General features: G+C 40.0%; 1 protein-coding gene across 1 annotated transcript in view; it reads left to right on the top strand.

Moving 5' to 3' along the window:
* The window catches only part of KLHL29 (kelch like family member 29), a 1311461-nt gene that overhangs the window by 217783 nt on the left and 1078134 nt on the right, over nucleotides 1-15544 (top strand). The window lies entirely within an intron of this gene.

Genomic DNA, 15544 nt, shown 5'->3' with positions numbered 1-15544 from the left:
AATACAGAGTGTTCACCACAAGGTGCAAACCATTCATAAGCCTGAAGAATATAAAAGCCAGATTAGACTTTGCCAAAAAACATCTAAAAAAGCCAGTTCTGGAAAAGCATTGTTTGGTCAGATTAAACTAAGATTAATCTTTACCAGAATGACGGGAAGAAATAAGTGTGTAGAACACTTGGAACAGCTCATGATGCAAAGCACACAACTTCATCTGTAGAACATGGTGGAGGCAGTGTGATGGCATGGGCATGCATGGGTCATTAGTGTTTATTGATGTGACAGAAGCAGTCGGATGAATCGTGCAGTGTTTAGAGATATACTGTCAGCTCATATTCAGTCAAATGCAGCAAAGTTGATTGGACGGTGCTTCACAGTTCAGATGGACAATGATCCAAAACACACTGCAAAAGCAGAGCTTTTGAAGGAAAAGAAGTGGAATATTCTGCAATGGCCGAGTCTGTCACCTGATCTCAACCCAATTGAGCATGCTGGAGGCATGGAGGCATTCCTGAAGGCAAAACTAAAGGCAGAAAGACCCTCAAACAAAGAACAACTGAGGACAGCTGCAGTTAGGGCCTGGCAAAGCATCAGAAAGGAGGAAACACAGTCTTTGGTAATGTCCATGGGTTCCAGACTTCAGGCAGTCATTGCCAGTAAAGGATTCTCTACAAAATATTAAAAATGAACATTTTAAGTATGATTTTATTAATTTGTCCAATTATATTTAAGTACCTGAAAATGGGGGGGACTGTGTATAAAAATGGTTGCAGCTCCTAAAATTTGTACTTAATATTTATGTTCAACCCCTTGAATTAAAGCTAAAAGTCTGCACTTCAAATTCATTGGGACTGTTTCATTTTAATTTTATTGTGGTGGCAATATTTTTTTAGAACCGCTGAAGTCCCGCTGGCAGTGTCAGGTGCACCACAATAAACAAGTACACCGCAACACGCAGGTTAAAAACTATCTCTACTTTCTGCAACACACATTAACATTAACATGCTGCTTAACATGCATGTGGTAGCACACCACAGAGGTTTTGAATGTGGTCTTAGGCTCGTTGCATCTGTTGTCACTGCTACAATTACATTCTGATAGGTTAGGCTGGACATTAGAGTGTTAGCTTTTTGTTCCCATGAGGCATGAAGTCTTTGAAGGCATGCAGGGCCATTTTTTTTTACCATTGACCATCACTAGAAGGAGTTTTGCTGGGTAACAGGATCTAGTTCTCTGGTGACATCTGAGAAGCCTTTAGGAAATCCAAGAAAAATGTTGAATCATCGGGCAAAGTAGCAGAAAACAGGTTAAACCCAATACTAGAATAGCAGCTAGCATCCTTACATGGATCAATAGAAGTCATCAAGGCACTACCACATAACACCAAAAAAAACGTGTACTCTCTGCTGATGGTTTTATAGGCATGTAATAAATGTGTCTGTCTACTTCATTATTGCATAAAAATATGAATGGTGCCTACCCATCCATCTGGGGTCTATGGTCAGCTCTCATCACAGGTGTCCATATGTAACCAGGAAAAGGAAAAATAATAAGTAGACACAAGTAATACATTTATTTCTTAGATAGCTTCCCTAGACACTGTGCTACAATGGCAAATGTACCCCTGTTTTGGATCACATGGACAGCCGATGAAGATGGATTCCTCTACCTGGCAGGTACAGTGCTGATAAGAATTCATATCATTGCCTGTATAACATGGTTCTTCAGGATACACGTGGAATGTCAGCTCTCCAACAAGTAACCAAGGCAACCAGTTATCAAAGCTGGACATAATCGAATTCCCGCTAAACTCCTCTACATGGAGATTCTATTACACAATACCATCCAGAGCAGCTTGGCTGAGAATCCTGTTACTGTGTCTTCTGTGGCTCTCTCATTAATTGTTTCAATCAATACTCATACTTTTATCCTCAAGTAGGCCACGAGAATATTCAACTTGTCTCATAAGAAAATCGAACACATTTTTTTTTAATCCAACATCATGTTTTAAATATAGGCTTCACACCAATACTTTTTTGCCTATAAACACGCAACCGCTGACAAGACTGGGGGCCAAGAACATGCAAAGCGCACCAAGTTTGATGAATGGTTATTGCAATTTTTTTTCCCCAACGTTGCTGATGAAATCAAAAGCTCTTGGTGCACCATCAATTATAATTAACGGTTCTCAGTAGTTAATGTACACTCAGTAGCATACATCTCATTAACTGTATTTATCTAAAATTACTGCTTTGCCAAATTGATATTGGCAGTCAAGTGGATTCTTGAAAGTGTGTTTGTGTATGTTTCACTTCTAGATACCCATACATGAATGTTCTTGTATTCCAGGCTGGGAAAAGTATAAATGCATAAAAACCTAAAATGGCAAGTTACGGTTAACAAATTAGTTGTAAACAATATTCACAGTTAAAGTGTAACTCAACCTAAAATTAGAAATTAATTAAATAGTAGCTTACCATCTGCTGCTTGCAGTGACATCATTGTTTGCATCTTATTTTAAGTTTTCTTTCTTTTTATCTGGTGATCCTGCCATTTTTCAGATTTCCAGTCTGAGGGCAACAATGCCAGCATTTACAGTTTGGAATCCATAGGCATCATAGGGCTCCAGCATCATGAGGGAGTGAGGTGCACCTATTTCTGTGGTGTGGGTGCAGCAACCAGAAGCAGCCGAGGGGAACACGTTGGATGTCCACAGGGCTGGATTTCTAAAACCAAAAAAGGTAAGTATTAAGGAATTAAATAATAATTATCACACACTAGTTAGGAACAGTAAAAAAAAAAAAAAAAAAAAGGGAAAAAATAGGGAAATGTTCGGTTTTAGTTATAAAATTAAAAATGTAAACTCTGATGAAGGAGGTACTTTAGAATTCCAAAATGTGCTGGAACAGTCAGGAACTCTACTTTTGAGTATAATTAAAAATGAAGGCTTCAAATGAATACAGGAACCCCAATGTAGCTACACATGATTATCTGAATGAGTGACCAAGAGGAGGGTAACTCAAGGGAACCAGGCACACGCTATGTTGAAGGAAATGGTGTGCTGCCAACCAAATCAAAATGATTGGGCTGGGGCAAAAGTAGACTCAAAGTAGCCTGGAGAGTTTTGAAAAACCCAACCTCACTAGGAGGCACTGCTGTTCCTGATCTTGGCTTATCTTATCTGGTGGCACAGTTGTCTCATTTTTATCTTGTAGATAAATCTGACAGATAAAGATATATTTCCTTGGTATGTGGCTCCTGGGGGTCTTATTTCCCATACCCATTCTGTGGTGTGCTGAGAGAACTGGGGGGGCTCCGCTGTTTTTCCAAGCCGCTCCGGCCTCTTTTCACCACAAACTATCTCTTCCATGTTTCATAGTAATACTCCTGTGTGGTACAATAAACTTTTGCCTGAACTTTTTGCAACTCCCTGACCCTAGTGTGTGGACCTCTAGAGGGATATATTTGCTTTCTCACGTAATCACTGAGGGTGTCCTTAAATACTTTGACCAACTGAAATCCAAATTTGCTCTTCCAAACCACGTTATTTCATTACCTCTGTTTAAGACACGCACTCCACCCTCAATTTGCTGGCCGTTTTCCCATGCTGCCCATTGTGGATGTTAATGAAGGAATATATAGTGACAAGCCTTGCAAGTTAATCTCTACTTTCTATGATATTTTACTTACCCGGCTGCATCTCAACTTGCCCATTCCCTCAATTCCCTTTGGGAGAACAATACTGGGGTTTTGGATGATGAGGAATGGGGCGAAGTATTGGAGGTGTGTAAAGTGGTATCCCCTGAAGTCTCGGATCAACTCACATCAATGATATATTCTTCACAGGACTTATATGACTCCAGTGCGTTTGGCTACATTTTCTTCATCCTGAATTTCCATGTGCCCTAAATGCTTAATTGCTCCTAGTACATTTAGTAATTCAACTTGGCAGTGCCCTCGCATTCAGGGCTTCTGGGTGCAGGTTATTTAATTAGTTCACGACCACATGGGCTCACCACTGTCGCTGGATCCTGATATGGATAAATATACGCTAAAGTTTTTGGTGCCACGAAATTGGTGTCTCAGGGATGGATGCAAGCTCTACCTTTCACTCTACCAACCTGGATTGCTGAAGTGAATAACACCTTGCTTTCTTTACTTTAATGGGGGTTGTCCCAATAAATATAATGACATTTTGGATAGATGGCTATAGTCTGCAGCTACGTGTACATCAAGTACGGTACTATCATTCTTGTTTTATATCGAAAGTGTTTTTCCCACTTTTCTATACTGCTATTGGGGCTACAGCCTGGAAATAGTCTATTGGTCTGAGTGAGTCGCTACTTTACTTCCTACTCATTTATATAATAGATTCTCACATCACTTGCTGTATACTGTTAATGTAATTTCTATCTGCGTTGCCTCCTGAACAATTATAGATGTCACCACCTTTTCTGTTTATATGTTTTGTTTTTCTTCTGTGCTTGTTGTATGAACCATATTTGTATTATGCTTTTTACATTAACAAAACTTCTTTATTACAAATAAGGAAAAAAAATGAAAGGGCTAAATGCAGCATGCTTTAATGCACTGAAAACAATACTTAAACATTAACGCCATACAATATATAGGGGGAGATTTAGACCCCTTTCACACTTGGGCTGCGGCCGCGTTAGCACTAAAGTGCCGCTCATTTTAGCAGCGCTTTAGCGCTGTTTAAGCGGCGCTTTTCAGCCGCTAGTGCTACCCAAAAAAGGGGTTAAAAGCGCCCGTGTTGCGGCACTTCTGAATTACTTTTCAGGTACTTTGGAAGCGCTGCCCATTCATTTCATTGAGCAGGGTGTTTTGGGAGCGCTAAATACAGCACTCCCAAACCGCCCCAAAGATGCTGCTTGCAGGACTTTTCCTAACGTCCCACAAGCGCACCTCCCCAGTATGAAAAGTCACACTGAAATGAATGGGAGGTGGTTTTTAGGCACTTTACAGGTGCTATTTCTAGAGCTAAAACTCCTGAAAACCGCCTCAGTGTGAAAGGGGTCTTACTAGAACTAGAGAGTGCAAAACCTGGTGCAGCTGTACATGGTAGCCAATCAGTTTCTAGCTTCAGCTTGTTCAATTAAGCTTTGACAATATAAACTGGAAGCTGATTGGTTTCTATGCAGAGCTGCACCAGATTTTTCCTCTCCATTTTTAGTAAATCAACCCCATAGTGTGAATGGGCCATTAGTATTGTCCAGTCATCCTGTTCTCCTCCATCCCATAGTGGTATCTCAGCAAACTCACACATTCCTCTAAATAAACAGTAAGTAAATGTAGGAGGAACCCATTAAGGCCTTATTTAGACATGCAGTAGGGAGTCATTAAAAATGCATGGCTGAGCCGTGTTTTTAGCAACTTCCAACCACTCTCTTTAAAGGGTAACTCCACTTTCATGGGGAACAAAAATAGCAAATAAAAAAAAATAGTATAGCATACACAATTGTGACACAATGTCATGTTGCAATTAAATTTTATTAAAAATGACCTTTCCTTTTCAATCTACACCTCTGTAATTTTCTGTGAAATGCATAATGGCTACCTGGAGGTGATCTTGTCACCTCCCATTGCTGCTGTTGTTTCCAGTAGGACGGGCTGTCTGTGAGCTTCCGGCCGGCGCTCCAGACTACACTACATGCCTACTATTGTCTACTAACATGGGAGTTTAACCTTTTACTCATCCAATAAAGTCAATGATTTTACACTATATGGAGCCTTTTTTCCTTCTATGACCATATCTGCAATGCTGTGGGCTAATATCTGAGTACCTGTCAGTGTGAACATCTTTAGCCTGACCCTGCAGTCTTTGATGTCCCATCTCGGTATAAAGTCTCTGATCCATTGGTCGTGGTTCGAAGCAGTATTAACAAACAGCTTTCTCTGATCCTCTGTAACGGGGGATCATGAGTTTCTGGTAGGCGGCCAGTCTGATTTCACGGTGGTGGAGCAAGCACGCTTTTTTCTTCTCACAGCAAGAATTTATGTTTTTTGGAACTTTTTTAAAATACTTTTTATATCACTTGGGTGATTTATTTATTTTTTATACATGGACTTTTTATTATCACTTTGAACATTTTATTTTTGGATTGATTATTCATTTGACATGTGTTTTGTATATTATGTTTACACTAAAGGGGAACGCTTCACTTAGTTCTAAATGTTTGGTTTGGTGATGATGTGTATGATCACCAATCTGTTTTAGCGTGATTCAACCCCCCTTTTTTCTCATTTAATTTCACTGTGTTTGTGTTACATAGATGAATCGCGGCTATAATTGTTATTGTTTATGTATTTCACCGTAGCGCAGTTATTCCCCTAATTTTTCTTATCTTGTTTTCAAATTAGATTCCAATTTGTTTTCAAATTCGATTCGAATTGTGTTTGCTTTTTTTTCGATTTGAATCATTATTTCGGATTCATTTAAATTCGTTACTTTTGTAATTCGGAAATTCAGATGTATACGAATTTCCAAATAATGAAAAATTCGTCCGAATTTCGATTCGGAATGAAACGAAATGCACATGTCTACTGTTTAGGTTCTGCATGAATATCTAACTGTGGCACCACCATGACTGTAAGGATGCATGGTATCACGCAGAGGTAATGGCACAGTACGTTACCTTCTCCTAACTTATGCGTTTTGTGACTTACCCTTGTGGCCTGCAGTATGTGAGGCGTACCACGACTTTCCTAATAATCCCTGAGTGCTGAGGTTTTGAAGTGTTGTATCAGACTCATCATTTATGTATTATGTATGCGCTGTCTCTGTGGTATATCAATTTTGCATTGTGTTAGTCTTTAGGTTATGGCTGCTGTTAGTTAGGGACACGTACACGGGTTTATATATTGATTGTTTATTTTATTTGCTATGGATTTGCGGTTGGATTTTTAAATATATAGGTTTGGCTGGTTTTTTGCAATTTTAATCACATACTGGCTTTTATGATTTCTCTGCGACTCCAGCTATCCCCAGTATGCTTTTTTGCAGTGGTTGCCAAGCTGTTGCTGCATTTACAAGCAAAGTGACAGCATCGTGCTACCTTGGCGAATTCTGCATAATGTAGAAGAAATGAGTTTATTGGGGAATTTAAATGGCGAGGGATGCTTTTCTATACCTTATTGGGTATAGTGGATGTATAGAGGTAAAGCTGAGCTCCTGGGAAGCTGCTTAACATCCCAGATGATCTGTAATTCTGTCTATCCACTCCCAAGATTTACACAGCCCTATAACAATGCACAGCCAGGCATATTCCACCACTAAGGACCCACTGACTCTTGTGCATTTTAGGGCTCATTCGCACTGCCTTTCATTCTGTATACTGACCAGATTAGCATATTTCTTTAGCAGGTATGGCCAGCTTTTGTTCAGCTGCTGTGGATCAGCTTGTACAAATCAATGAAAGGCCAAGGCTGGCCATACATGATTCTTTTTTTTTTTTGTTCAACCAGCAACCAGGTTAATCTAAAAAACTGTGCCGAAACCCCCATCTACATGGACCATCTACATTTGTGTGTCTGCATACAAGGCCACTCATCTGTCCCTAACCACAAGCAGCAGATGCAGGTGCTAAAAGGGTCTGACCACATGTTAACTTTACAAATTCAGGATGAACCCTCTGCACACCGCTATACCCTGTCTAGCAAACCTTGCAATGAAAAAAAGGGATTTTTGGTTTAGACATATTGCAATACATGTTTAAGCTGGCCTAATATAATGTATATAATCTATCAGGTGCTAAAGGGGTGTGACCACATGTTAAAACTACAACAGAGGGATTACTTTGATGCAGTTGGCCAGCTTAAACATGTATTGCAATATGTGTAAACTAAAAATCCCTGTTTTTCATTGCAAAGATTGCTAGAAAGGGTATATAGCAGGGTGCAGAGGGTTAATCCGGAATTTGTAGTGTTAACATGTGGTCACACCCCTTTAGCACCTCATAGATTATATACATGTACAATAGAGCTGCACAATTAATCGTTAAAAAATCGCAATCTTGATTCAACCCCCCCTGACGATCTCTGTTGCAGAGTTTGCCGATTCTTTCATATACAAAGTGGAGAGACTTATCTGCTCACTCAGCTGTCAACAGAAAACATCAGGGCAGTCTGCCAAGTTTTTAATATGAAACATAGTAACTAACTCTTCCTTCTTAGATCAAAGGGATACACTTCTGTTTGTAAAGAAAAAATCCGGGCAGTCTGCCAAGTTTTCAACAAGTTTAACCACTTAAAGTCTAAGTCCCCTTTCACACTTATACGACTTGTCCCACGATTTTGTACTACAAAATCGCATGACAAGTCATTCTCCATGATTTTCAATGACTACCATTCATATTGGCACGACTTTAAGTCGTGCCGACTTCAAAGTAGTCCCTGCACTACTTTGGTCCAACTTCCATGCGAGTTGATGTCCATAGACCTTAATGTTAAACCCTCAAGTAGCATGCAAATCGTACCTGAATAATATAGACAGGATTTCAGTACGACTTTGTAAGCACAAGCTGAGAATGGTTATAGTCAAAGTTGTGGCAAAGTCGTACAAAGTAGTACTGCTCCCAAATCGCGGCAAAATCTTGCAAAATTGCAGTAAAATCGCACAAAACTGCAGCCGCGAAATTGCGGTAAAATCGCGCAGCTTTGTAGTCGCACAAGTGTGAAAGGGGCCTAAATCTTTTTCTAACACTTCTTTCTTAAGTTAAAATCAATATTTTTTGCTAGAAAATTACTTGGAACCCCCAAACATTATATATATTTTAGCAGAGACCCTAAGGAATAAAATGGCAATTGCTGCAATATTTTATGTCACACTGTGTTTGCCCAGCGGTCTTTCAAATGCATTTTTTCGGGAAAAAATACACTTCACAACCCGCTTCTAAATTGGCTGGGAGAATAATCAGTGTAATAATAGCGAATATTCATTCGCTTTTGTCACACAACTGGGTGGGATCAGGGCACAGTGGTCTGTGCCCTGAGCCCACCCTTTATTAAAGCCTAATAGAGCCTCTGGCTCTAATCACTTGCTTCAACCCCACCCCGAAATCTATGTAGTTCAGGGGGCTGGACGCATGGATGGAGGGGCCACTGGTTTGGACCCTGCAGAGCCCTGATCTCAACATCATGGAGTCTGTCTGGGATTACATGAAGAGACAGGAGGATTTGAGGCAGCCTACATCTACAGAAAATCCATGGTTAGTTCTCCAAGATGTTTGGAACAACCTACCTGTTGAGTTCCTTCAAAAACTGTGTGTACCTAAAAGAATTGATTTTGTTTTGAAGGCAAAGGATGGTCATATCAAATAGTGATTTGATTTGGATTTCCCTTCTGTTCACTTACTTTCCATTTTGTTATTTGATAAAAATAATCTATTAACACTTCTATAAAACTTTTGCACAGTAATATATATATATAGATAGATAGATAGATAGATAGATAGATAGATAGATAGATAGATAGATAGATAGATAGATAGATAGATAGATAGATAGATAGATAGATAGATATATGGATATATCTATAGATATATAGATCTATATCTATATATATATCTAGATATAGATAGATAGATAGATAGATAGATAGATAGATAGATAGATAGATAGATAGATAGATAGATAGATATATGATATACACTACCGTTCAAAAGTTTGGGGTCACCCAAACAATTTTGTGTTTTCCATGAAAAGTCACACTTATTCACCACCATACGTTGTGAAATGAATAGAAAATAGAGTCAAGACATTGACAAGGTTAGAAATAATGATTTGTATTTGAAATAACATTGTTTTTACATCAAACTTTGCTTTCATCAAAGAATCCTCCTTTTGCAGCAATTACAGCATTGCACACCTTTGGCATTCTAGCTGTTAATTTATTGAGGTAAGCTGGAGAAATTGCACCCCACGCTTCTAGAAGCAGCTCCCACAAGTTGGATTGGTTGGATGGGCACTTCTGGCGTACCATACGGTCAAGCTGCTCCCACAACAGCTCAATGGGGTTCAGATCTGGTGACTGTGCTGGCCACTCCATTACCGATAGAATACCAGCTGCCTGCTTCTGCTGTAAATAGTTCTTGCACAATTTGGAGGTGTGTTTAGGGTCATTGTCCTGTTGTAGGATGAAATTGGCTCCAATCAAGCGCTGTCCACTGGGTATGGCATGGCGTTGCAAAATGGAGTGATAGCCTTCCTTATTCAGAATCCCTTTTACCCTGTACAAAGCTCCCACCTTACCAGCACCAAAGCAACCCCAGACCATCACATTACCTCCACCATGCTTAACAGATGGCGTCAGGCATTCTTCCAGCATCTTTTCATTTGTTCTGCGTCTCACAAACGTTCTTCTTTGTGATCCAAACACCTCAAACTTGGATTCATCCGTCCACAACACTTTTTTCCAGTCTTCCTCTGTCCAATGTCTGTGTTCTTTTGCCCATCTTAATCTTTTTCTTTTATTGGCCAGTCTCAGATATGGCTTTTTCTTTGCCACTCTGCCCTGAAGCCCAAAATCCCGCAGCCGCCTCTTCACTGTAGATGTTGACACTGGTGTTTTGCGGGTACTATTTAATGAAGATGCCAGTTGGGGACCTGTGAGGCGTCTGTTTCTCAAACTAGAGACTCTAATGTGCTTATCTTCTTGCTTAGTTGTGCAACGCGGCCTCCCACTTCTTTTTCTACTCTGGTTAGAGCCTGTTTGTGCTGTCCTCTGAAGGGAGTAGTACACACCGTTGTAGGAAATCTTCAATTTCTTTGCAATTTCTCGCATGGAATAGCCTTCATTTCTAAGAACAAGAATAGACTGTCGAGTTTCAGATGAAAGTTCTCTTTTTCTGGCCATTTTGAGCGTTTAATTGACCCCACAAATGTGATGCTCCAGAAACTCAATCTGCTCACAGGAAGGTCAGTTTTGTAGCTTCTGGAAGGAGCTAGACTGTTTTTAGATGTGTGAACATGATTGCACAAGGGTTTGCTAATCATCAATTAGCCTTCTGAGCCAATGAGCAAACACATTGTACCATTAGAACACTGGAGTGATAGTTGCTGGAAATGGGCCTCTATACACCTATGTAGATATTGCACCAAAAACTAGACATTTGCAGTTAGAATAGTCATTTACCACATTAGCAATGTATAGAGTATATTTGTTTAAAGTTAGGACTAGTTTAAAGTTAGCTTCATTTAAAAGTACAGTGCTTTTCCTTCAAAAATAAGGACATTTCAATGTGACCCCAAACTTTTGAACGGTAGTGTATATATAATATATATATAAATATGTTGTATATAAATAGCTCTGCCATTAGAAGCGGGTTTTTGTTTAGACCAGAATTCTATTAGCAGCTCTTTTATACAAGCCAACCCTTCAACGGTTGTGTTTGCGCCTCTAACTTGTTTAGCATAGAAATAGAGGTCTAGCTCAGGCTTCACTATGAGTTGTAAATCATAGATATTCAGAGGAGACATAGATGTATTGTAGGAAGGTATGCTTCACTGATAAAGCATGTTTTGTTACATGTGATGAGACAGGCTGCTTCCTTTTATATTAATTTACCCTTGTAACCTTCATTCCATTTTCCTTCTCCCTATTCTGCTGTGTTAAATTCATTGTTTAAGAGTCTCATATGAATAGTGCACAAAGGGGGCACATGTCAGCCGCAGCCACCGCCACCACGCTCATGCCTGATGGTGAGATTTAAAGACAGAGGAGAGAGAAAAGCTGAATTACTTGAAAAAAAAGTGATGTGATGCAGGCTGCTTTATTTAAATTAGCCATTGCGCCCAAAACTGAAATTTCTATTGATTCATGCTGGTGAGCTAAAGTGATACTAAATGAAATCCTCAATTCTCCAACAATAACCCATACACATCCACATTTAGTGTTACTTTAAAGATGAATTTCAGGCATGGTATTGGTATATTTTTACATAGCTACATTGGTCCTGCAGCCACTTAGGACAGGACTCGGAAGCAAGTGGAGATCACAGGACTAGCAGTGTCTATTTCAGGGATTTACAGCTTCCAGGGGCATCATGCATGTATGGTATATTATATACAATATAATTACAGTGATCCAAGCTAGACCAAAATATACCATGCATGGAATTCCTCTTTGAGGTATATTTAAAGCCCAATTTTTAAAAAAAGTTATAGATAAAGTAGGGAAAGGGGTAAACCCCTGTAAAATTTATATTTTCTTGCTGCCTTTGTATCCTGTTGGGGAGATTGTTCCTTTATTTCGTCTTAGAGACATAACAAGAAGTTAGAGGAAATATGTCTAAAGAAAATACATCCATGTTGTAACCTTCAAAGATCTTTATAAATGAATTACTTCATAGTACGAGTAGCTAGTGAGGTTACTTGTTTTAAAGCTCTTTATCTGCTTGTTAAGAATATGGAAATACTTTGGCACCCATTCGCACTAGAACCCAGCGCACTGCAAGGCACCATTGTAATGCGTTGGCACTTGTTGCAACATTCTGCGCTAAACAGCCTATTCGAAATATATGGACTAAAACACACATCAACAAAAAAGAATCTAGGGCGGGCTACATTTTTTCACAGTGCAGTGCAATGCACGGGACATTGGGGAAGATTTACTAAAACTGGAGCACTCAGAATCTGTTGTGCAGCTGTGCATGGTAGCCAATCAACTTCTAACTTTAACTTGTTCAATTAAGTTTTGACGATAAAACCTGGAAGTTGATTGGTTTCTGTGGATAGCTGCAGCAGATTTTGCATGCTCCAGTTTTAGTAAATCAACCTCTGTGTTTTGAAGGTGCGTTGGAGCGCCATTTACAGTCAATGCCAACACCCTAAGTGTCAAAATTCTTTGCAAAGGTACACTTTATGATTTAGACAGCAGCCACAGCATCTGAGTAGAAAAGCCTGTCCCTTTCCAGTATACTTCAAAGAAGTGCCATTGTTTCTGTGTGGAAGCCATGATCTCTCTGCAGAGGTCTGGCATGCCTTCTGCTGTGTCAGAGCTAGAGCTCTCCAATCAACAAACCACTTGCTCTCCGTCCACAAATGCTGGTTACTCTACTCTCATACTGATCCAGTATTTTCAGTACTCAGATCAGGAGACTTTACTCCATCACTGCATGCTTCTTCCAGGTTAGTGATAAAAATGATTAAAGCCAGAGACAGCCAGGTGACTAGCATTTTCAGGGAGCACTGATGGCAGTCTCATATTTGTTTTAATACCGATAATTATTAATGCAGCAAACTGCCAGTGAAAGGCAGAAAGCAGTATGATTTGGATGTGGCTGTAATAAGCTTGCACATAATTATTTGTTTTGGCTATGCAATGCTTTTTTGTCTTTTATCTCAAAATACAAAATAATATAAGTCTGTTGTTGGCAGTGTACAGACAAGTGTCCAAGCATCTTTTCTGTTAATGCTCACATTGACTGGACATAAAACCCTCATTAATTTGCTATAAACTTGTTCTAATTGGCTTCATGAGCTCAGTACGTTCTTCATCTGGGAAGCCAAACTCAGCAAATAAAACCAAACAATTAAAGCAGTTCTTCAATCTTAAAAAAAAAAATTAAAAGACAGCAGCTACAAATACTGTAACTGCTGACTTTTAATAAAAGGACACTTACCTGTCCAGGGATCGAGTGCTGTCGGGTCCCTGGCACCAGCATGTTTACTAAAGGAAACCGGCTGTGACTCCTTGCGGCTTTGCAGCTGGCTTCCCACTGCGCATGTGCTACACTTTGTGAATGGTCCCGCAGTCTTCTGGGGCCTGTAACGTGTCCAGAAGGTTTCGGGCAGACAGAGGAGGGGGGAGAACTTCAGGGAGTCCTTTCTTTACCTCCAGGGATTGCAGGAATTGGGACAATCTCCCTCCCGTGCTGGCCTTCCCAGCGGCGGATGTTTGGGATCTACACCCCATCTCTGTGAGCTTGAGTGGCACACTAAGCAGCCTAGGGTTGCTCCGATCGCTAAGGCGCTCGAAGCGGAAGTGGTAGCGGGTACGTGCTAAAACTAGGTTCCCGCTCCCCCCAAAAAAAGAAAAAGCTCCAAAAATGGGAAAGAAGGGGGGAAGGAGGTGTTAAAGCAGAACTTCCCTTTAAGGTGAAGTTCCGCTGTAATAAATGGGTCAAAGAAAACATTGACCTATGGGACTTTGATAATCCCAGACACTACTAATCTATAGGGGCATCCTTTTCATGGTTGCCTCTTTTTAATTGGCTAAAGGGGTTTATGAATGATAGGAGAACCCCTTAAAATATGGGAGTAGTCAGGTACTTTTTGCCATGAATCCTGTTTGCAATCTTCGTATTCACCCTTCCCTCATGGCTGCATTTTTGTGTGTTTTGTCACTTCCTTCTGGAGGGCATCAATGACTTATCTAAAGTAGACGTAAACCCTCCCACATAGTCTTTACAACTTCTAAATTCATTGTCAGTATGTGTAAAGTTTACTGCAGCGTATACAAGAAGACACCTCAAAGGCGGCATCCAGTATGGCCGATCTTTGGTCCCATGATCTGGTGACACTTGCTTACAGAAGCTGCCTGTAGACTGTAATCCCAGTAGGTAGTAGGATCAATCCTGGCCTTCGAAGAGGGATTCCTTACTTAATAGTTTTAAATTAGATGAAATCCTATCAATTACAGTTTGGGGTAACTGTCAAGATTCCTGCCCCTCTCTTTTAAAGAACCCTTCTTTGACCAATGGAGGTGTGTCCATGCTACAGGACATGGGGGCACCTGATCTGGGGATAAGTTATTGAACTCAAAATTGGGTCCAGGATACAAACCAAGACAGGCATTTACATTGTTTTCTTCTATACACTTTGTGGTGAGAACTAACTGAAACAATGCAGCATCTCGTCTTGTAGAAACAGAGCGTTCTAAGTACCTGACCCTTGTGGTAGCTCCTTCAGAAAAATCCAACTCCCTAACACAGACACATTTCCCTCCTGCCATGTCATAGACATCTCCTTTGCTAGGAGTGTCTAATTACTGTCTGTGTTGGCCCAGCTCCTCCACCCCCTACCTCTTTACATAACCATTTAGGTAGCTGCTAGGGTCAGAAGGGGAATACTATAGTTTGTCACTTAAGTGTCAGGTCTGAGAATGCTAGGGCTGCCGAAATAACATCCAAGATGGTGGCACACAGCAGTAGTCCCAGATCTTTTGGACGTCTTCACAAGGGAAGTATATAACATGCATAAAATATGTTAAATGCACATATAAGGGGAGATTTACAAAAACACCAACATCTAATCCATAGTGCATAGTAATCAATCTGTTTCTAGGTTTTATCATCAAAGTTTAATTGAACAAGCTGAAGTTCGAAGCTGATTGGTTACTATACACAGTTACACCACATTATGTGTGCATCAATTGTAGTAACTCTCCCCCATAATCTTATGGAAAGAGCGTCATTGAAATTAGATACTGCTAACAATTATAGAAAATTAGTATGTATTTCCTATGATCGTCAGCTACATCTAGTGGCCATAATAGGGTATTTTTCAGATTCATTCTATTCTGTAT

This window comes from Aquarana catesbeiana, linkage group LG04 (genome assembly GCF_042186555.1).
Source record: "Aquarana catesbeiana isolate 2022-GZ linkage group LG04, ASM4218655v1, whole genome shotgun sequence".
In the NCBI taxonomy this organism is placed as follows: Eukaryota; Metazoa; Chordata; class Amphibia; order Anura; family Ranidae; genus Aquarana; species Aquarana catesbeiana.
The sequence above is the reverse complement of the archived record's forward strand: the minus strand, read 5'-3'. Positions and strand labels throughout refer to the sequence as shown.